This window comes from Puma concolor, chromosome A1, assembly GCF_028749965.1.
Source record: "Puma concolor isolate L17-30 chromosome A1, mPumCon1.1.hap2, whole genome shotgun sequence".
NCBI classification, from domain to species: domain Eukaryota; kingdom Metazoa; phylum Chordata; class Mammalia; order Carnivora; family Felidae; genus Puma; species Puma concolor.
In genome coordinates this window covers 61,542,330-61,563,818 of record NC_141667.1, presented here as the reverse complement: position 1 = coordinate 61,563,818, position 21,489 = coordinate 61,542,330, and the positions used below count along the sequence as shown (strand labels likewise).

Sequence of the window (21,489 nt, the reverse complement as noted above, 5' to 3'; positions counted from 1 at the left end):
TTTTAATAATGACCACTGTTGAAGATTCAGCAGACTTTAATGTGCATCTAATCCTTGATGTGTTGTTCACTGTGTGCTATGACAGCAATGAAGTAAGGAGGACGTGGGGTAGTTGGGGACTATGCATACGTGTGTGTGTGTGTGTGTGTGTGTGTGTGTGTGTAAGAACAGTGTTTGGAGGCAAGGATGTATTGAGATAAGAAACTTCTTAAATATATACAGAATCATAAAATGTCCTCTTCTAAATTGTGTGCATATTCCTTTGCATTCTTCCACAAGTAAGGTAAAGGAAAGAGGGAGACTAAGGAAGACTTTAACCGTCTCTTTTATGCCAAATACTTGCGTAGATCCCCCACCTTAGAAATCCCAGGCCAGACTGTGAGGTGCCTGGGGAAGAACAGGAGAGGAAGCTCAGTGCATGGGCAGGTGGTGTCAGGGTTATAAAAATTGGATGCAGGACTGCGAGCCTGTGTCCAGCAGGCTCTGAGTACCCCGTCATGCAGTTCCATCAATAGCAGCCACTGGGATGTAATTCCAGTAAACTGAGCAACTGATTGATCCGCAGTCAGAACACTCACTACACTCATTCCTTCCCCCGCTGTGCCTACATGGCTGGGCAGTGCAAACTGTACCCCAGCCAAGGCGGAGAGCAGCAGCACCTGCTAAATCAACAGGCAAGAGAGTCACTTCCACTCCGGGAGAGGCTTCTGACCAAGAACAGGGATGAGTAAATGACAGATTGGCGGATGCAAGACAGGGAAGCTCTGGGTTTCTTGGGCTCTCCTAGCAAGTCTCTAGCACTTCCCAAGACTGGAAGGGCATATTATGAGGGAACCAGATCTGTGTGGAGGGGTATGGGCAGGGTGAGAAATGCCTCTGGAAACCAAACCAAAAGGCTAAAACTTTGGAGCCCTGGGCTCCCCTTCCAGAATGGAGGAGAAGATGGACACTGCCTTGGGGCCAGGACTGCAGGAAGCCATAGCACTACACCTGGCCCCATGTGTGACTCCAGGCCCCATGTGTGACTCCTGAACCGCATTCTGGGCAGATGTCCCATTTGCTATGTTTCATTCTCTACCTGCAGCGTGGAGCCCTGGGCTCAGGAAGACATATTCCTCCATACTACAATTCCAGGGAAGTTTAAAAGCAAATTTGCCCCATGTTGAAAGGACTCTCGAGAAAATGGAGCATGCTGTTTTCAGACTCAGTGGCTCCGGGGCTGAGAGACAGCATGCAAGGGAGGAGGGAGTGAGGTACCTGTAGGATTCTAAGCTTTGAAAAGGGTTCTTGCAAAATAAATGTACTTGCAGGGACCCACTGGACTTTGGAACTGGACAAGGGGAGGGAAGCTGGAGAAGACATCCACCAAATGTTTACCAAGTGTCTCTTATGTGTCAAGCATGCTTCCCACCACTGGGAACACAGTAGTGAATAAGACAGATGAAGTCCCTGCTCTCACAGGGCCCATGTGCCGGTGGCAGAACCCCAAACAGTCGTGTGGTCCCTGTGTGGTCCCTGGACACAGATTTCACAGTGAAGCTGTTATATCCACGTCACTGACCACTCATTTATTCCTTGTCCCTAAGTACTCCTAGGCTCACCCCTAGCTTCACACTAGTGTTGGGCCCTCTGCCTAGAACTCCGTCTGCCTCTGATCTGCCTTGCAAATGCATGTTTGTTCTTTCTGTCTGCCTTTATTTGAGGTCCCCTGGGAGCTCCCCCTGTCATCCTTGCTGGGCCAGCTGCCTGTGCACCCATCTACCTTAGCATTTGCCTTTTCTATCTGTCTTTGAAAACAGAATGCATTCCTTGGGGCCGGGTCTGAGTCCTCATCATTTTGTAGCCTTGGTTCCTAGGGTAAGGTGTCCCACCCAGTGGGAACTCAATTAATAAGTACTGCATTGAACTGAATAGACTATCCTAGTGTACACACTGTGTGCCAAACACTGTGCATGCCAAGCATGATGGGTGGCAGGGAGATGAATCAAACACGTGCCCCCTGCTTCAAGAAGCTCGCAGTCCAGTGAAGGGTGATCAGCAGAGACTTTGCACCTAAGAGATAAGTGCAAGATGAGCTTCAAGCAATGTCCCGAAGGGGCAGGCATAAGAGCAGAAGAAGGCCAACGCTGCCTCTGATCTTGCCTCCCACAAGTCCCCTTCATACACCTGCTCCGGTCCACCTTGTGCAAGGCCTTGCTCCTGGCCTGGCGCCATCCCCCTCCCTGACTCTTTTCATGAGGTCCTCCAAGCCTGCGTGCTCTCACAGCCACCTCAGCCCACTCAGAGTCTGCCCACCCCTAATGTCACGGTCACTGTGGCTGCCGTGTCATCTGCATGCCGATAGCCCTCAGTGGGGCTGGCAGTGCAGGCAGGAGGGCAACGCTTATTTGAGGATCTAGGGGCCGGCCAAGCAGAACAGGGACTTTTTAATTGACATTTAAATGTCAATGCACCACATTAAATGTTACGGGTGTTTCATTGCAGCCTGAGAGGAGCATAAACACATCTCCAGCTCCTTAATCACTGCCCACATTAATTACAGATGCCCTTTGGTAAGTGGAAACAAACCACTGCAGATGCTACACTCCAGCCAGGAGGCTGGGCTCCTGTCTGCTGGACATCAGGAAAGTCTATGTTGTATAGAGTGCTTGGCCTGGCCACTGGGACCCAGAGGGGATCTTTTCTTTTAAAAAAATTTTTTTTTTCAACGTTTATTTATTTTTGGGACAGAGAGAGACAGAGCATGAACGGGGGAGGGGCAGAGAGAGAGGCAGACACAGAATCGGAAACAGGCTCCAGGCTCTGAGCCATCAGCCCAGAGCCCGACGCGGGGCTCGAACTCACGGACCGCGAGATCGTGACCTGGCTGAAGTCGGATGCTTAACCGACTGTGCCACCCAGGCGCCCCCAGAGGGGATCTTTTCTAATGAGGAGGATGGACAGTTAGAGACAGAAGTAGAGAGAGACCAGCAGAGAGGGAGAAGCAGGGGAGAAGGAGTAGGAGAGGCAAAGGGAGAAGCAGAGAGACGGATGGGGAGGAAGAGAGAGAGCTGAAGCAGGTGCAGAGAGAGAAGCAGAGTGAAAACCACTGAGAGGAAGAGCATTAGGGACCAAAGGAAACAAGGTGAAGGCAAGAGACAGCTTAGATAGAAAAAGGCAGACAAAGACAGAGCAAGGCAGACGGAGACAGAAAAAAGACACAAGCATACACAGAGAGGGACAGAGAAAAACTAATAGAAAGAAGAGAAAGAGACAATGTCCAAGAAGAATTAGTCTCTAAATGAAATGTTTCTTAGTAGACAGTCCTGAAAATTCTGGAAATCTCTGAGACACACACAAGCTGCCCGCCCCCTGCTGCCAAGATTGGATCCCCCTGATCCCTGGGGGTAGGGGACTGGGGAGACAGAACTACTGGCTAACGTAAGGTGGTCCTGGGAGGGAGAAGGCCAGCAAACTCACAACACTGTACTGTGTGCCAGGGAAGTCCCACTGTCCTCATGAGGCCCAAGGTCATAGGGTGAGATGCCTAGGTCACAGGCAGTGTTGAGCATAAAACCCAAGGTTTGTCTTTTCCAAGGCTTTTGCCACAAGCCGGTGTACCTGTCCAGACATTCTGGTTCTCCCCTTTGATCAGATCTGAACACTGACCCCATGTTTTTATGCTTTCAACCAAGATCCAGGCTGGGGTAACAAGTGCTGGGGCACACACAGCCTGCTGGGTCCAGTCGTTGAGAAGAGAACAGATAATTCTCTTAAGAAGCTTTCTGCTGCAGGGTCTGGAGACTGAGAGGTGAAACTGGAATATGGGTGATGGGTTGGCTTACTGAGCTCTGCCTGCCCCCTACAGCCCAGACTACCCTAAAAGACTTGGCTCTTCCTGATAGTTCCCTGGCTGTTGCTCAGTGCTGGCTCCACAGAAAGAGTTTAGGAAACTTCTAGAGCGTGTTTTACTCTGACCACCAGCATTATTTATCAACTGTAAATTTTGTCTCATAGTTTTTTTTTTTTGCAAAGCAGTTGAATTACACAAAATGAATCTATGTAATATATGTCTATGTTGCCAAGCATACCATGGAACATCATCTATGAACTACCTCTATCCCCAGTTTTGGAAACAGAACAGTAACAAAGTAGCTGAATGTTCCCTGGGAGACACTGTTGGCCTTATTTATATGGATAAGAGATAAGCAGTAGGGAATAGGGGGTGTGAGAAGATGGTCAGAGGGGTTAGAATGGCAATGAAGACACCGTCTGGGGCTCAGGATGAGATGTCTACCACTTTGAGGTCTTGCTTAGTTGTGGGCATCTGTCCATGCTGAAGTGGTTTTATACAGACCCCTGATAACACCTGTCTAATGGCTTTACCATTGTCAGGCAACTAAGTTCATTTACCCTAACTTGCACTAAAGCCCTCTTGGATCCTGCCCAAGAACACGGGGGATGCAGACGTAAGATGCCTAGGGACCTTTCTTTGAAGGCCCTCAGCCTAGAGGGAAGGACTGACAATAAACAGGCTTTGATAGCATACGATTTCCAGGATAGTAGAAGGGGTGTGGGTCTGAAATATCCCAAAGTAAGACTTTGCCCGGAGAAGACAGAGTTTAACAGAGGAAGGGATTTGGGGGTTGGACTTTGAAGGATGAACAGGAGTCTGCCTACTGGCCAAGGATATGGTAGGGCCAGCCTAAGCAGTAGACAGAAAAGGTGCGGAGTTATGAAGTTTGAGGAACTATGGCACGTTGGCCTACAGTTCCTATGCTAAGTACTGGGGAGGAAGCCATAGTATGTGCTCTGGTTTCGTAGGTAATTTGACCTATATGCACATAACTGTGGGTATATTGTGATAGCTTAAATAAGAATGATTATAAACAATGCTTTGGGACTACAGAATTTTGAAAATAACGCATTTAGCTTTACCTCTATCAAATCTGTAAAGGAGTTTATGTGGTCAGAGAGAGGAATTAATTCTGTCTATAGTGATCGTGGCTGCTGCCTTGAGGAATGATATTTAAGCTGGGATTGGGAAGAAAATTCTCAAGAGCAGATAAGACAAGGTGCCAAATAAAGATACTAGGTATCCTAGGGTAGATCTGCACTAGGAAATATTCAGAATCAAAGCCTGTCTGAAATGGAAGGCAGGATCATTGTCTTTTTTAATCCTTGTATTTTACAGATGGAGAAACTGAGGCTCTGGCAGGAGAGAAGACTTGCTTAAGGCCATACAGCTTATTAGGGGCTAACAAGATACAGCCCCATATGTCGATCTGCAATTTATGGGTTAGATTTATAAGCACTTTGTTTTATTTTATTAGATTTGTGTGTCATAGCCGATACCCTTAAGGATTTCTGTTTGTGCTTTTCCAGCTCATTAAAACATAATAATAGACTTGGGGACCATTAGGGTTTCCCTGAATCAGCACTCAGCTGCCTCTTTCTGGAAAATGCACAGGTGGGCTAGATGGCAGCCCCAGGGTCATTCCCAGCTGGTCCCAGGGGCTACACAAGCTGCTACATTGGCAGCTTCTCTGACAGCACAGTCGAGGTCACACTGAGAGGCCTCCTGAGACCTTGGTTGGAGGCACTCTGTCCACTCCCCACCTGCTCTGACCTTTTTCTATAGGTGAGCTCAGTGTCCAGTGATGCAGCAGGAAGGGATGTTTCCCTGAGGCCCCAGTCAGCTTGCACCTTCTGATTTAGATGCCAAGAGCAGTTTGAATAATGAGCATATTTGACAGTAGTTCTTTACTTCCAAGTTCATGGTCACAACCACCTGGGAGATGATGCAGCCATTTTATAAAAGCCCAGGGAAGAAAGAGGGCTTGGCTAGGGCACATAACCAGGGAGGAGCAGAAATGAGACTTGTTGCCCAAGTCCACGTAACTTTAAGTACAGTGTTCTTTCCTAAGCCAGAATGTCTATAATATGCTTGTAGACAAGAGACAGCATGGGTACTAAGTGTGGAAAGACGAAGAGTAGCCGTAATAAAGGCTAGCAATTATTTAAGGCACCAATATGCTAGATGCTGTTCCAAGTACTTTCTTTACCTTTCTCCTCTCACTTAACCTTCCTAACAACTTTATGCTAGAAAATCCAGACAAAGCCCAAACTTCTCACTGTGATTGCAGAGCCCTCTATTATATGATCCCTGGCTATTCTCCAATTTCATTTGTATATTTTTCTCCCTCAGCCAGTCCAGCTACTCTTGCCTCCCTCTTGTTCCTCAAACATGCTCCTACCTCAGGGCCTTTGTATGAGCTGCTCCCTCTGCCTGGAAATGCTGCTATTTCTAATGGCTATATGCCTCAGATACCACATTCACAAAGAAGCCTTCCCTGATCCCTACCAGCACTATTTCACAATCTTGGAATTGTTTGTCCCTAAGAGGACAGGGGCCACAGTGTTCATTGTTGAGTGCCTAACTTCAAGCACAAAGTTGGGCACACAACAGGGGCCTCAGTAAATGCTTGTTGCATGAGCTGCATGAAGAATGCCAGGGGGCGGCAAGAGAGGAAGAGGTAAGGGAAAGAAGACAAGAGGTACTAGAACCACCCACCTGTTGCCACTCTTCCTGGTCACACTTCTTTGAGATGCCTTCACAATGGACGTATCTTTGGGAGAGAACACTGTTGACCGAAGTTTATCCATATTTATTCCAGAAAATACTTGCAATGCCCTAATAGTGGCTAATAAGAGCACTTAATATGTGCCATATGTCCTTTCAATGCATGAGTTTGCTTTGTCTTTTTTAAAATTTTTTAATGTTTATTTATATTTGAAAAAGAGAGAGAGACAGACAGAGTGAGAGCAGGGGAGGGGCAGAGAGAGGGAGATACAGAATTGGAAGCAGGCTCCAGGCTCTGAACTGTCAGCACAGAGCCTGATGCAGGGCTTGAACTCATGAACTGTGAGATCATGACCTGAGCCAAAGTTGTACGCTCAACTGACTGAGCCACCCAGGTGTCCCCCCCTTTAATTTGCTTTGTCTTTTTGACAACCCCACCAGGTGGATACCTGTGGAATCCTATTTTGCAGCTCAAGAGCGAGGCCCAGGGGTGCTGAGATACTTGGCCAAGGTCACACCGCTAGCAAGGGGATTGCACACTAGAGCTGGAATTGGAGCTTTGGCAGCTTTGACTCTGGAGTCTATGCACTTAACCTCTACGCTCCACGGCCTCTCAAGGAGGTAGAGGGACCTGCTCAAGGTCACACAGCTAGTATATGGAAACCCTGGGATGTAAACCCAGGTCTGTCCAACTCCTGAGGCGAGATGACCCAGGATGTTTTTAACAGGCAACCTCAGTAATTGGGATCCAGGCTGCAGATCAGATTAATTCCCCTATATGGCAGCTGGAGTAAGATGATCTAGAAACCTTCTGCTGTATTGAGGAGGGGGGTGGTCCCCCAAGTGTCTTTGCTAATCGCAGCTCAGATTCTGGAACAAATGCCCAGGACCTCTCTCACCAAATGAGTCATCCACAGATGGGTCTGGATGGAGACAGTGAGAAAAGATCCTTCAGACTGGCAGCACTGGGCAGCTGGCTCCAGCCTGCTGACACCAGTCTTCAGGAGAAGGCTCAGTCTGTAGGAGGCGGGGCCTCTGATCAGTGAGAGGAGGGGAAGTGTAGACAGCGCCTGAAGGTGCTCCCGAGGGTGGGACCACCAGGCAGCGAAGCCAGGGCCTGGACGGCACATGGTGGAGACTCCAGGACCCTCCTGAGATTGGCAGCTTAGAGGTGTTCCTCCCCACAGTCACCTCTGAAACCATTCCTTAAAGCTCCTCCAAGAAAAGCTCTGGAGGCTGGGAGCCCTCAGAACATAACCGATATGGAAAGGGATTTTACAACACGATGGTTCAGACAAACCGTCAGGCCTACCTAAGCCTCACCCCTTATCTGCTGTTCGACCTGAGGGAAGCAGCTTGGTGAGTCTCATTTTGCTCGTCCATTAAATGGGGACAGGAGCATTTGCTTCATAGGGTCTTGCCAATTAAGTGTACTGATGTGTTTCACATACCTAATGCTGTGCCCCGTAAATATTTTGTGCTTGGTAACAGTCAACTTGTTGCTATGGTCATTGCTGGAATGGGTCAAAGGTTCCTAGCAGGCTGGTGGCCCAGCCTTGCCTGGCACTGCGACAAGAGGCCAGGTCACAGGGCACCTGGAAGCCAGGCTGAGCTTGGGTAGTGTTTTCAAACCATCAGCCTTTCCTCAGCAACACCCTTCCCTTGCCTTGTCTTCCTGGTCCCCCTGAATTACGCACAGTCTCAGTAAGTTGGTTCTTCACAGTTCCTAAGCCCTTCTCAATTTTCCCAAGACTTTCAAAGATGCCATCCAAGTTCGTTTCATGAGAACTCTGAGCCCACTTTCCAGATGAGTTCAACCTCACTATAGAACCCCTGGGCAGCATGCCTCAGGAGGAAGAATTTGCTCCTGACTTGGCTAGAACTTTCCAGCAGCTACCCAATAGCAGAGCCTGGGGGTGGGGGTGGGGTGGGTGGCATCCCCAGGACACAATGCCATAAAGTAGAAACAGCAGAAGTAGTGGGGTCAGCTGGTCCTGGTTAGAGTCCTGACGCCACCTTAGCCAACTTTTCCTCTCAGAGCCTCAGTTTCCCACGGATAATATAGGATGATAATGCTGACCTGGCAGCAGACAGGTACAGAGTAGGTGCTTCATACATGGTGGCTTCTGGAAGGGTAACCTCTGTCCTTTTGGAGGCCGTGGTCCTCACCTCAATTCTTCTGCCCTAAAAGGTCTTTCTAGGGAGCAGTTTCCCTAGTGCATGAAGCAGGTGCTCCGAAGTCCCCCTCGCCCCACGCTGCTGCTGATAATCAGGCTGAGTGGCATGTCTGCATTAACCTGAATCATGGCTGAGCTCAATCTCGGCCTCACTGGTGAACCTAGGCACGCAGGCTGTTTATTAGTGGAGCAACGGAGCAGCCTGAGTACTCTTGTTCTAAGAAGATGGGGCTGGGAAGGAAAGTGATTCTGCCTCCGCCTGCCAGCGACGAGGGATAATTACAGTGCTTGTCAAAATAAGATGTGGAGATAGAGCCCATTGCCCGCCAGCCGGCTTCTCAAATCCCCTGGGAATCCCTGGTTTAATTAAATACCTGCAAATGCACAGCGCTGGGTGTCGGCAACACGCCTGGATTAAAAGTCCACCCCAAATGGAGCCAGGATGAGCACGCTGCCCACCCCCCCGCCCCTTCCCTGCACAGGCTCTGGGTGGTGCAGAGGAAGTGGGAGGGGGAAAAGAAAGAGAAGAGAAAAACACAGGAAAGAAACAGACAGAAAGTGTCGAAGAAAGCTCTGGCTGCAGCTGAAGAGATTAAATGGAACATGAAAAGAATTTCCCAACTGGGAAGAGTGCCTGCAAGAAATTTTCTCTCTTGATTAAGAAAATAAAACTCACATCTTTGAGTTTGGCCATGGGTGGTGAATCTCCATTTGGGAAGGGTTGCTGAGCTGTCAACCCTGAACCTGGCCTCTAAGATACTACAGCTCTTGGAGATTCATTCTCTCATGAGGCCGGCTTCCACCATCCCTCTTGGCCTCCTTCTCCCACCTCGGCCTAGTTTTGGACACAAGATCCATCCTGTAATCCCGCTGCAGAATGGCCACACTTGGCTACAACATTAGACAAGATAAAACTAAAATCCTGGGATGAAAACCGGAAAATAAACACCAATCGTATCTTGAATCTGGCTAAGCCAGCATGCAAAATGCAACTTCCTCTCAGAGGCTCCTGGGACCTTCTCATCTTTCTTCTCACCAACCAGAGTCCATTCTGGCCCATCTCCTGCTGATTCTGGACTGGAGGCCTCAAACCAATGGCCCAAGGGCTTGATCAGGCCAACCCTTAGATATATTTTCTCTGGGATACAGCCTTTTAAAGATCAGTTAGCTTTGTATGACATCTGTATATTCAGGTTCTCATGAAAAAATCTGAATCTCCTGAAGACCTGGCCACATTGGCCACATTCCTACAGGCTTGAATGACCAGCTGGAGCCAAGGAGCACCTGCTCCCTTTATTTATTTTTATTTGTTTTAATTTTATTTAAATCTGAGTTAGTTAACATACACTGTAATAATGCTTTCAGGAGTAGAACTCAGTGATATTCATCACTTCCATATAGCACCCAGTGCCCATCCCAACAAGTGTCCTCCATTTTAATGCCCATCACCCATTTAGCCCATCCCCCCACCCAATGCCCCTCCAGCAACACTCAGTTTCTTCTCTGTATTTAGGAGTCCCTTAGGGTTTGCCTCCCTCTCTGCTTTTACCTTATTTTTCCTTCCCTTTCCCTATGCTTATCTGTTTTGTTTCTTAAATTCCACATATGAATGAAATCATACGAAATTTATCTTTCTCTGACTGACTTATTTCGCTTAGCATAATACATTCTATTTCCATCCACGTTGTTGCAAATGCTAAGACTTCATTCTTTTTTGGTTGCCAAGCAGGATTCCATTGTATGCGTAGACCACATCTTCTTTGTCCGTTCGTCAGTTGATGGACATTTGGGCTCTATCTTATAATTTGACAGTGCTGCTATATCAGCATTTTTGGATGCTTTGGATAAATACCTAGTAGTGCAATTGCCGGGTCGACCCAGCAGCTGCTCCCTTTAGATAGAACATGCCCTTGCAAATCTTTGACAGTGTCACACTGGCACGGACCCCAGAATGTGAGGGCAAGAACCAGAGGCTGCCCTCCTGCCTTGCCCGCCTGTATTGTACTAGGTATTGAGTCAGCTGTAAAAATGTCCTCACAGACTTTCTCATGGGAAGCATAAGCCTGTGTTCAACCACTCGTGCACCCATCCACGTGTCAAGCGTTACTGAGCACTTCCTCTTTTCTGGGTACCGTGTGAAGCTTGAAGATAGAAGTTTAAACCAGACAGACATCTTAGATCTACCTTCTCACTCAAGCTTCTTGTCCGAGGTCTTCCCCTTACTTGGGAATAAGAACTGGGAGCCACGTCCCCTTCCAGACAGGCCAGCCTGCTATGAGGTGTCCTTACCCGCACAGACCCCAAGATGGTAGCTGTGCCACTAACCAACTCTGCAACACCATCACATGTATAAGACATGTGTTAGCCTGCTGGGGGCAGAAGGTGGTAGGGGAAGATCTTTCTATTGTTCTCGCTCATGAACAGTAGAGGCGAGGTGGCATCATGCAGGGTTAAAAAGAATGTGGATTCTGGGACAGACTGCCTGGGTTTAAAGCCTGGTGCAGTCAGTGCTACCTTAGACAAGTTAGCCTCTCTGGGTCTCAGTTTTCCTCACCTGGCAAATGGGGATAATGATGGTTCTTATCTCATGAAGTGGTTATGAGAATTAATAGTTGTCAAGTGATCGGAATGTAGCAAGAGTTTTATTTAAGGATATAATTAATAACTAATGAGAGCCAGGGATACACACAGGTTGTGAGATAGGAGTGTGATCACATGATTTCCAGGCATCCTTCCCTGTTCGGGATTTTAAGATTCATCTGCATTGCAGAGGTGTTCCTCATGGGACTGGTTGTGGGTGTTATCCAGAAAGTGCCTGTGGTGTTGTACCCAGTGTCTGGGCTGCAGGAGGTGCTCCCTGGGGTTGTTTCCTCCTTCCTCTCTCCCTCAGGCACTCGGCTGACAGCTTGATGCTGGTGTGTAGCCTCACCCTTGGGAGGAGTTCCCTGCGCGGAGCTGAGGATGATGTCATTCGCTGCAACCTTCCCGTGCTGCCAGGGTTTCCAAGGAAGAGAAGGCGGTGCTGGCCCCCGCTCCACAACAGCACCAGCCCCGGCCTGGACAGCTCCGACAGTCTCTGGTCCACACTATCCCCTCCGCAATTCCTTCTCCACTCCAAAGTTTGAAAAGCATCAATGGGAGCTCGTCATTCCTGCTTAAAACCTGCTAGAGGCCTCTCCTTGCACTTAGAATAAAACCTCACCTCCTTAGCATGGCCCACAAGGGCTTGCATGGCCTTGCCCTTGTTCACCTCTTAACTGCTTCAACCACCCTCCCCCTCATTTACTGTGGTCCAGACATGGCTGCTTTTGTTCTCTTCTTTCTGCCTGGCCTGAGGGGCCTTCCTTCTTCCCCCAGACATTTACCTATCTGGTCCCTTCCTGTTTCTGAGGCCTGAGCACAAACGCCACCTCCTCAGGGAGTCCTCCAGGATCTCCACATTGAAAGCAGCTCTCGACTCCCCCTGCGTTACTCCTCTCATGTCCCCTGTTTATTTCCTTTGTGGCCCTTATCACTCCCCCCAATTACCTTATTGGTTTGTTTCCTTGATTGTTGTCTGCCTCTACCCCAATTCATAGAGCAAAAGATCATAAATCCCATGAAAACAAGCAATTGGTTCTGCCCTTTTTTTGTTTATCTTTATATCCTGCCCCCAGCATGGTGCCCGGGACACAGCAGACTCTCAATAAATATTTGTAGAGTCAATGTGGGAATGAATGGGTTCATTCCTTTCAGAGGCCAAGAGATGTGCCCTGGTCCCTCCCAGGGCCTGATGCTGCACTGAGACCTCCTGTGACAAATGGGTCTAATTTTAATAACTTCCTAAAGACTGGGAGAACGCAGTGTCCTTGATCTATAGAGTGGAGGACTGGTTCTTCCTCCAGCCCATCCCTGACTTCACCACGGACATGCGCACACAACCACCACACACACATAACAACATGGCTCTAGTGAGGCCACACAGATAAATGCAGAAATCATGCAGAAGACTAGGCAAAGGCACACAACAGTCCATTTTAGAGCGGAGACCAGTCAAAGCCCCAGCTCAGACTGTTGAGTTGGACCCTGAAGGATGAGTATAGGTTTTGCTAAAAGACAAGACAAAGAAACGACAAGTAAGGGGATGAGGACGAGAAAAGCATGCAAGTGTCAACATACATGGTGTCCTGGGGTACAGTGGGTTGGGTGTGGCTGAGCAGGGATACATGTGAGAGGGGAAGAGATAAGGCTAGAAGGGAGACTGTGCAGCTTCTGGAATCCCTGCTAAAACACCCGGGCAGCTTTGGTACAGGCCCTGGGGAAACCCTGGAGGCTGTCTGGTAAGAGGCTGTCATGGTCAGACTGAAGCTTCAGGATGATTACACTGGTGTGGAGTTGGGCACGATTGGAAGACAGGAAGTTAGAGAGAGGGAAGGGAGAAAAGGCAGTTGTTGAGAAAAGACCAAGGCCTGTTCTGAGGTAATGGAATTTCAGAGAGAAATGAGAGGGTGTATTCAAGAGTTATTTGGGAAGTAGACTCATGGGTGGCTCAGTCAATTGAGCGTGTGACTCTTGATTTGGGCTCAGGTCATGACCTCCCAGCTCATGATATGGAGCCCATGTCAGGCTCTGCACTGACAGCGCAGAGCCTGCTTGGACTTCTCTCTCTCTCTCTCTCTCTCTCCCCTTCTGCCTCTTTCTCTCTCTCTCTCTCTCTCAAAATAAATAAATAAACATTAACAGAAAGAAGTAGACTCACAGTTCAGCTCTTGGTGGCCAAGTGAACACAGTATTAAGTGAAAGGACAAAGTTAAAGATTACTACTGCTATCATCATCATCATCACGGTCATTGTCATCTTCACCATCACTGCCATCATCATCATCATCACCATCACCATCTTCGTCACCATCATCATCATCATCACGGTCATTGTCATCTTCACCATCACTGCCATCATCATCATCATCACCATCACCATCTTCGTCACCATCATCATCATCATCACGGTCATTGTCATCTTCACCATCACTGCCATCATCATCATCATCACCATCACCATCTTCGTCACCATCATCATCATCATCACGGTCATTGTCATCTTCACCATCACTGCCATCATCATCATCATCACCATCACCATCTTCGTCACCATCATCATCATCATCACGGTCATTGTCATCTTCACCATCACTGCCATCATCATCATCATCACCATCACCATCTTCGTCATTCCAGCTAACATTTACTTGACTTGAACTCTGAATCAGACACTGTTACAAAGCTTATTTTGGGAAGACTCCTCAGATCTACTGGGATTCTGTAAGCCTTAAAAACCACCTACTTTGCTTACCTGTCTTCTCTGAACTTCCTCTCCTGGATAAATGCTTTCTTCTGTTCCAGAACCAAGTGTGTTCGTGCTTACTGTTCCTTACAGTTCTCGTGAGGGGTACAATTCGGTCAGTAAGTTCTCAAGCTTCTAGTGTAGACACTATGGCCAACTGCCCAGCTAACTGCCCAGATCATGGGGCCTGTTCCATGGCTATGGTCCAATAGCTTAAGGAACAACTGGGTTCTAACCACTTGATATTTCTTTCTTAATGCTTCCCATGACAGTTTAATGCTCTTATAAACTCCACAAAACAGAAACCACGTCTGTTTTATTCACTAATGTATACCGATAGTGGTAGGCATAGTGGGCATTTAACATGCATTTGTTGAATAAATGTTATTTATATCTCCACAACCCACTTTTCAGTGTTCGTTGATGGCATACATATCTTGTGACAGAAGTGAAATCTATCCAAAAAATGAATTATCACTGTTCCAAGTTCCTTATATTTTTGTGGTCAAATATTCTCAAATATGATGAAAACATCAAATCGAACAGGCTTTTCATGTGTAGGATTTCTCAAAGTCTTTAGTGTTCTAACGCATGTTGTGAATCTCCAAGTGAAGTTTCAAGTATATAACATTTCTTAAGCTTATTTAAACACAGAGGCCCTCTATGTGGTTTACGGTTTCCAGGAACACACTTTAAGAAATGCTGGAGCTAAGTTCAGTGCTCAGTGATTTCAGCAGCAATAGACCAGCCATCATTATCCCAGGTTTCCTTATTTACACTGTCAACATAGTTAAGAGACAGCAAATCCAATTTATCAATTAGTTGCATGAATGTCAGTTCCTTAAATCAGAGTAGGTTTGCTTAGCCAAGAACATTATCATGGGCTAAGGTTGGGACTAAAAGTTTTTCTTTTAAAAATTTAGAACCCAGGACCATCTATGTTGAGGGTATTATGCTAAGTGAAGTAAGTCAGAGAAAGGCAAATGCAAGATAATCTCACTTCTGTGTAGAATCTAAAAAACAAGACAAGCAAACAAATAAGCGAGACAAGCAAACACAGAGAAGAGTGGTGGTTGCCAGGGAGGAGGGGATGGGTGACGTGGCCGAAGGGGGTCAGGAGGCACAGGCTTCCAGGTGTGAAATGAATAGTTCATAGGGGTGGCTTGTATAGTATGGTGATGATAGTCAGTGGCAATGCAGTGCATATTTGAAGATTGCTGGGAGAGTGAATCTTCAAAGTCCTCATACAAGAAAAAGAGTTCCTTTTTATATCTTTTTATAGTGACTGGACTTCTGGTGTTGATCGTCTACAGTGTAAACAGGTGCCAAATCATTACATAGTACACCTGAAATTAATATAATGCTGTATGTAAATTATACATCCAATTAATTAATAAATTAATTTTTAAAAAGAAACCAAGAATTCCATATTTGAAACTGTGGATGAAAGTATAGGTTAACCAAGGCTGATATAAGGCATATACTCTTTTTTTTTTTTTTTTTTTTTTTTTTTTAGCACAGGTGAGATTTGTTTTCACTACAATGAATACAGCTTCTGACGACAAGATAACTGTCTCTGTCAGACCTGGAGTGGAGAGAGAGGGGCTCACCTTGGGCTGTGCAGAAGCCAAGTAGGGACCCTATCCCTCACAGTGACCATGAGCACCTCCCAGCACTAGAGCCTGGAGCACTCCCCAGATTCTCCAGCCTGTCTCTATCTTAGAGGTCCCAGCAATAGGACTCTCTCATCTAAAAAGAGACAGGTAGTTCAGCCTGGAGCGACTCTGAAAGAGGTAACTCTGAAAGCAGGGCTAATGCACTTAAATAATGAAGGAAACAATCAGCAAAACTAAAAAGCAACCGACAGAATGGGAGAAGATATTTGCAAATGACATGTCAGACAAAGGGTTAGTATCCAAAATCTAAAAAGAACTTATCAAACTCAACACCCAAAAAACAAATCATCCAGTGAAGAAATGGGCAAAAGACATGAATAGACACTTCTCCAAAGAAGACATCCAGATGGCCAACCGACATATGAAAAAATGCTCAACATCATTCATCATCAGGGAAATACAAATCAAAACCACAATGAGATACCACTTCACACCTGTCAGAATGGCTAACATGAACAACTCAGGCAATGACAGATATTGGCAAGGATGCGGAGAAAGAGGATCTCTCTTGCATTGCTGGTGGGAATGCAAGCTGGTGCAGCCACTCTGGAAAACAGTATGGGGGTTCCTCAAAAAATTAAAAATAGAACTATCCTATGACCCAGCAATTGCACTACTAGGTATTTATCCAAGGGATACAGGTGTGGTGTTTCGAAGGGGCACATACATCCCAATGTTTATAGCAGTACTATCAACAATAGCTAAAGTATGGAAAGAGCCCAAATGTCCATCGATGGATGAATGGATAAAGAAGATGTGGTATATATATATACACACACACACACACACACACACACACACACACATATATATATACACACACACACACATATATATATACATATATATATATACATATGTATATATATACACACACACACACACACATATATATATACACACACACACACACACACACACACATATATATATACATATATATATATATATATATACACACACACACACACACACACACCACGGAGTATTACTCCACAATCAAAAAGAAGGAAATCTTGCCATTTGCAACTACATGGATGGAACTAGAGGGTATTATGCTAAGTGAAATTAGTCAGAGAAAGACAAATATCATACGATTTCACTCATATGAGGCCTTTAAGAGACAAAACATATTAACATGAGGGAAGAGCAACAAAAATAATATAAAAACAGGGAGGGAGACAAAACATAAGAGACTCTTAAATATGGAGAACAAATAGAGGGCTACTGGAGGGGTTGTGGGAGGGGAGATGAGCTAAATGGGTAAGGGGCATTAAGGAATCTACTCCTGAAATCATTGTTGCACTATATGCTAACTAATTTGGATGTAAATTAAAAATAAATAAATAAATAAATAAATAAATAAATAGCTGTAAGAGTTATGCACTCATGGGCTACTCCCAACTCCTGAGGTTAACTACAACCTTGCTTAGAAACCAGGATGTAAACTTAGTGGTGTCCACATAAAACTTGAACCTCAAAGGACTAGACCTTTAATATAATGGGAGTGAGAAATCATATCTTTACTATAAAAGCGAGTAAGAAACGAATTAACACAGAAAATCTGCCTGTCCTGACTTTGATGCTGGGGTTAGGTGGGGAAGGAATGGGACCCATTTTTCTGGGAATCTGTAACCATATGCTAGCCCTCACTTGGGTTTGTGGTCTGAAAAATCTCAAGTAGAAAATTTTATTTAAAATGATTGTGGAGTAGTAGTTTTCCCAGGTAAGTGGGAGAAGCATATAGTCCTTTCTGGAGAAGTGAAAATTTAACTCAGTCCTCAAATAATTCTCAAAGATAAGGTTCCAAGGAACATTCACCCTCAAACATTATAAAACATACAAGGAAACAGGGCACTATGAGAGACAGCCAGCAGGAATAATAGATAGCAAAATCAGATCTGTAAAAATTCAGATATCAGAATTTCTCTCAGAATACAAGATGAGAATGTTTATATGTTTAAAAAAATAAGGGAGAGATGTGAAAATACGAGCAAGTAGCAAGATACTATAAAAATGTCTTACCAGATTTGAAAAAGAATCACATAGAACATAGAAATGAAAAATACCTTAGTTAAAATGTTTAAAAGTCTCATTGAATGGATACATATAGTTTAAAGCACAAAGTGGACCTAATTAAAGACAGAATTAGTAAATAGATAAATACAAATAAAAATTTTCTCGAATGCAGGCTAGAAAAGACAAAGATGGGAAATGAAATATGATTAAAAGATATGGAGGATAGTGAGAAGACCTAACTCGGGGCCACTGCTTGTGATCACTGAGGTAGGATACAGCAAAATTCTAGAAGGTGTACGTTACATCACAACAGACGACAGAGAAATATTAAAAGTAGTCAAAGAGAAGAGTTAGATCATTGACAAACAGCAATTAGGGTAGCAGCTGTCTTTTTGACAATAACAATGGAAGCCAGTATGTAACAGAATGATATTTTCAGTGTGTCAAGAGAAAGTAATTCACCACCTGCAAATGTACGCCCAAGAGAGATTATATTTCAGGAATGAGGGCAAACTAAAGACATTTTGGACAAAAACAGAGTTTATCACCAACAGATCCTTACCAAAGAAATTCTGAAAGACATAGCTTAGCCAGAAGGAAAACTGACCCAGATAGAAGGTCTCAGATTCACAAAGGAATACTAAGCAAATATGTGATTAATATGAAGGTAAATCTAAACTAATATTACTGTATAAGTTAATAATCATGTTTAATTTGTTGGCTTGAAAACAACAAGATAGAGTACTATTTTCAGGTAAGATATAGTAGATCATGGCAAAGAACTCTCCCAGTGTAACAACTACAAAAAAAAAGCTGCAAAAATAAAAATTTTTAACATATAAAAGAGTACGGAAATGAAGATTAAATGTACCAAAACTGCAGAAAGAGAACAGCCCTTCCTAGGTAAGCTGATGAGTATGACAGCTTCCTTCCCTGGGCACATTTGTGAGTCTGGACATGGGTTGAGGCCTGCCTCGCCCCAAGCAGAGGTAGTCTACTGAAGGAAATGGAAACTAGAAGAGCTTTGGACTGTTGTGCAGAACTGGCATGATGGACTGAATGTTAGAAGAGCCAGAAATATATGGACAATTTTCCCCTAGAACATTGCTGAGTGCTGAAGGAGCACAGGGAGTATGGAAGCTGGGATGGAAGGTTGGAAAAAAGTCTCATAATCTCAGGATACTTAAGAGACAGAGTTCCATGAGGGAGGGAGAGCCTGACGTAAATGCTTGACCGTTTTGCCCTTTGTAGGGATGAGGGGACACAGACCACCTAGGCTGTCATTCAACAGCACTGGAGGGCAACACTCAAGGAACAGGGACAAGCCAGAGGTGATAGATTCAGTGTGCTATGAACTGCAACCCCTCCATGATGCAGTTCAACTCCTGAGTGGACCGAGATCATCAGCCTTTCATCCTGTCCCCCGATAGAAGAAAGGGGAAATCTCTCTGGTAGAATGTATCTGCTGAAGCTTCCACAGTACTTTACTACACAACATCCAGCAAACACTCAAAAGTATGAGGACTGTGAAGAGGCAGGAAGAGTAGGAAAAAAGGAATCAAACAACAAAAACAGATCCACAGAAGGTCCACATATCATGGTCATGAGCCAATGATGTTAACTATGATTACTCTGTTAAAGAAAACAGAGGAGGGGCGCCTGGGTGGCTCAGTCGCTTGAGTGTCCGACTTCGGCTCAGGTCATGATCTCACAGTCCCATGAGTTCAAGCCCTGTGTCAGGCTCTGTGCTGTCAGCTCAGAGCCTGGAGCCTGCTTCAGATTCTGTGTCTCCCTCTCTCTCTGCCCCTCCCCCACTCATGCTCTGTCTCTCTCTGTCTCAAAAATAAACATTAAAAGAATTTTTTTAAATAAAGAAAACAGAGGAAGTTAAGGACAAAATGGATGAAAATATGTAGCCTCCAAAGTCTGCTACCTTTCAAGAGTTACTTGGAATCAATAAAAAAAAAAAAAAAAAAGGTACAAACTTACTGGATGGGTTTAACAGCAGGTCAGACATAATAGACTGTAACATCAGTAATTTGAAGACAGAACAATGGATAAAAGCTAAACTAAAATCAGAGGGGAAAAAGTAACATTAAAAAAACAATAGAGTATAAGTATGATGTGTGTCATCATAGAGGGTCTAACATACACTTAATTGGAGTCCCAAAAGCAAGGAGAAAAACTGGGCAGAAGCAATATTTGGAAATATAATAGTCAAGAGCTTCCCAAACTGCTAAAAGACAATTCAAGAACCCCGTGAAATCCCAAAAAGAATAAACACATAGAAAATCACACTCACACACTTTACAGTCAAACTGTTGAAAACCAAAGACAAAAGAAAAATTCTCAAGAGCAGTCACAGAGAAAAAAAGGACAAATTATATTCAAAGAAACATTAATAAGTCTATTACCTGACTTTTCAACAAAAGCAAATGAACTCTAGAAAATGTCTTTAAAATGCTGTAATAAAAAAATAACAAAACTGTCACTCTCATATTTTATACATAGCAAAAGAAATCCTGTAGAAAATAAAACAAAATAGGGAAAGTTTTAGATAAATGGAAACTAAAAATCAACAAAAACCTAAAGCCATCAGACCAGCACAAGAAGATATACCAAAGAAAGTTCTTCAGACTGAAGTAAAATTATTTCAGCCAGAAACACAAAATTGTAAGAAGACTAGAGAACAGTACAAAGGAAATAATGAGTAAGCATGCAAGAATATTGAGATTTAAAATGACAGTATTAAACATGTCTTGTGGGATTTAAAACATATGTAGATGTCAAATGTTTAACAACAATAGCACAAAAAGCAAACAGAAAGCAATGGAATTCACTTGTTATAAAGTTCTTGTGTTGTTCAGGAAGTAGTAAAAGTCTAAACTTAAAAATAAACTAGGATGTCTAAGCCTTATACAGGCTAAAGATTTATATCGAAACTTGTGGGGTCATCACTGAAAAATAATTCTGAAATATGAAGAAAAAATATATTTAAAAAACCTAGAATAATGGAAACATTTGTTTAATTTCCAAAAAAAATACAGCAAAGAAAAGAATGAACAAAGAAATGACAAGTAGAAAACATATAGCAAAGTGGCAGAATTAAACCCCACTGTATCAGTTAGTATGGTAAATGTAAATGGATTAAAAATAACATGATAGAACTAGAATAACAAACCGTGGCATTTAAGTTGGGAAGAGGGTAATCAGAGTCCAAACATTGTAAAACTAGCATTACTGAAAAGAAGGGTAAAGATATCAGTGAGATTTAGATTTTGTTAAGTGTGCATGTTAAAATATCTAGGATACACAATTAAAAAGAATCAACCTAGTAGGGTCTCTATTCTGAGTTCCTTTAGAAATTGTTATCAGTTACTCTAAATTTGACAAATAATTATACAAGTCTGTACAGTTACAAGGTTTGGTAGAGAAATAAGTCTTCCTAACATGAAAATATTTACTAAGGAGCTGGCTACTTAAATATTTAGTTTATACTCAAGTAGTACTCCCCGTTAACAGTGTTTCCTAACCTTATTCATCTCACCTATATGTTTGTTGGTTTTCTTCAGCTTGTTGGTTGTTGTAAATGCCTGGAAAAGCAATGGAAATTCAAAGGAAATTGATGAGAAGAAAAATACAAATCTTGAAACAAATCAGAATTTCATGAAATTAGCAAAAGTGCTGTTGGAAAACTGCTCCACTGACATTTAAACTACAGTGAAGAATTGGC

At 44.3% G+C, this 21,489-nt stretch overlaps 1 protein-coding gene across 5 annotated transcripts in view; it reads right to left on the bottom strand.

Moving 5' to 3' along the window:
- KCNIP1 (potassium voltage-gated channel interacting protein 1) overlaps positions 1–21,489 on the bottom strand; it is a 345,603-nt gene that overhangs the window by 153,784 nt on the left and 170,330 nt on the right. The window lies entirely within an intron of this gene.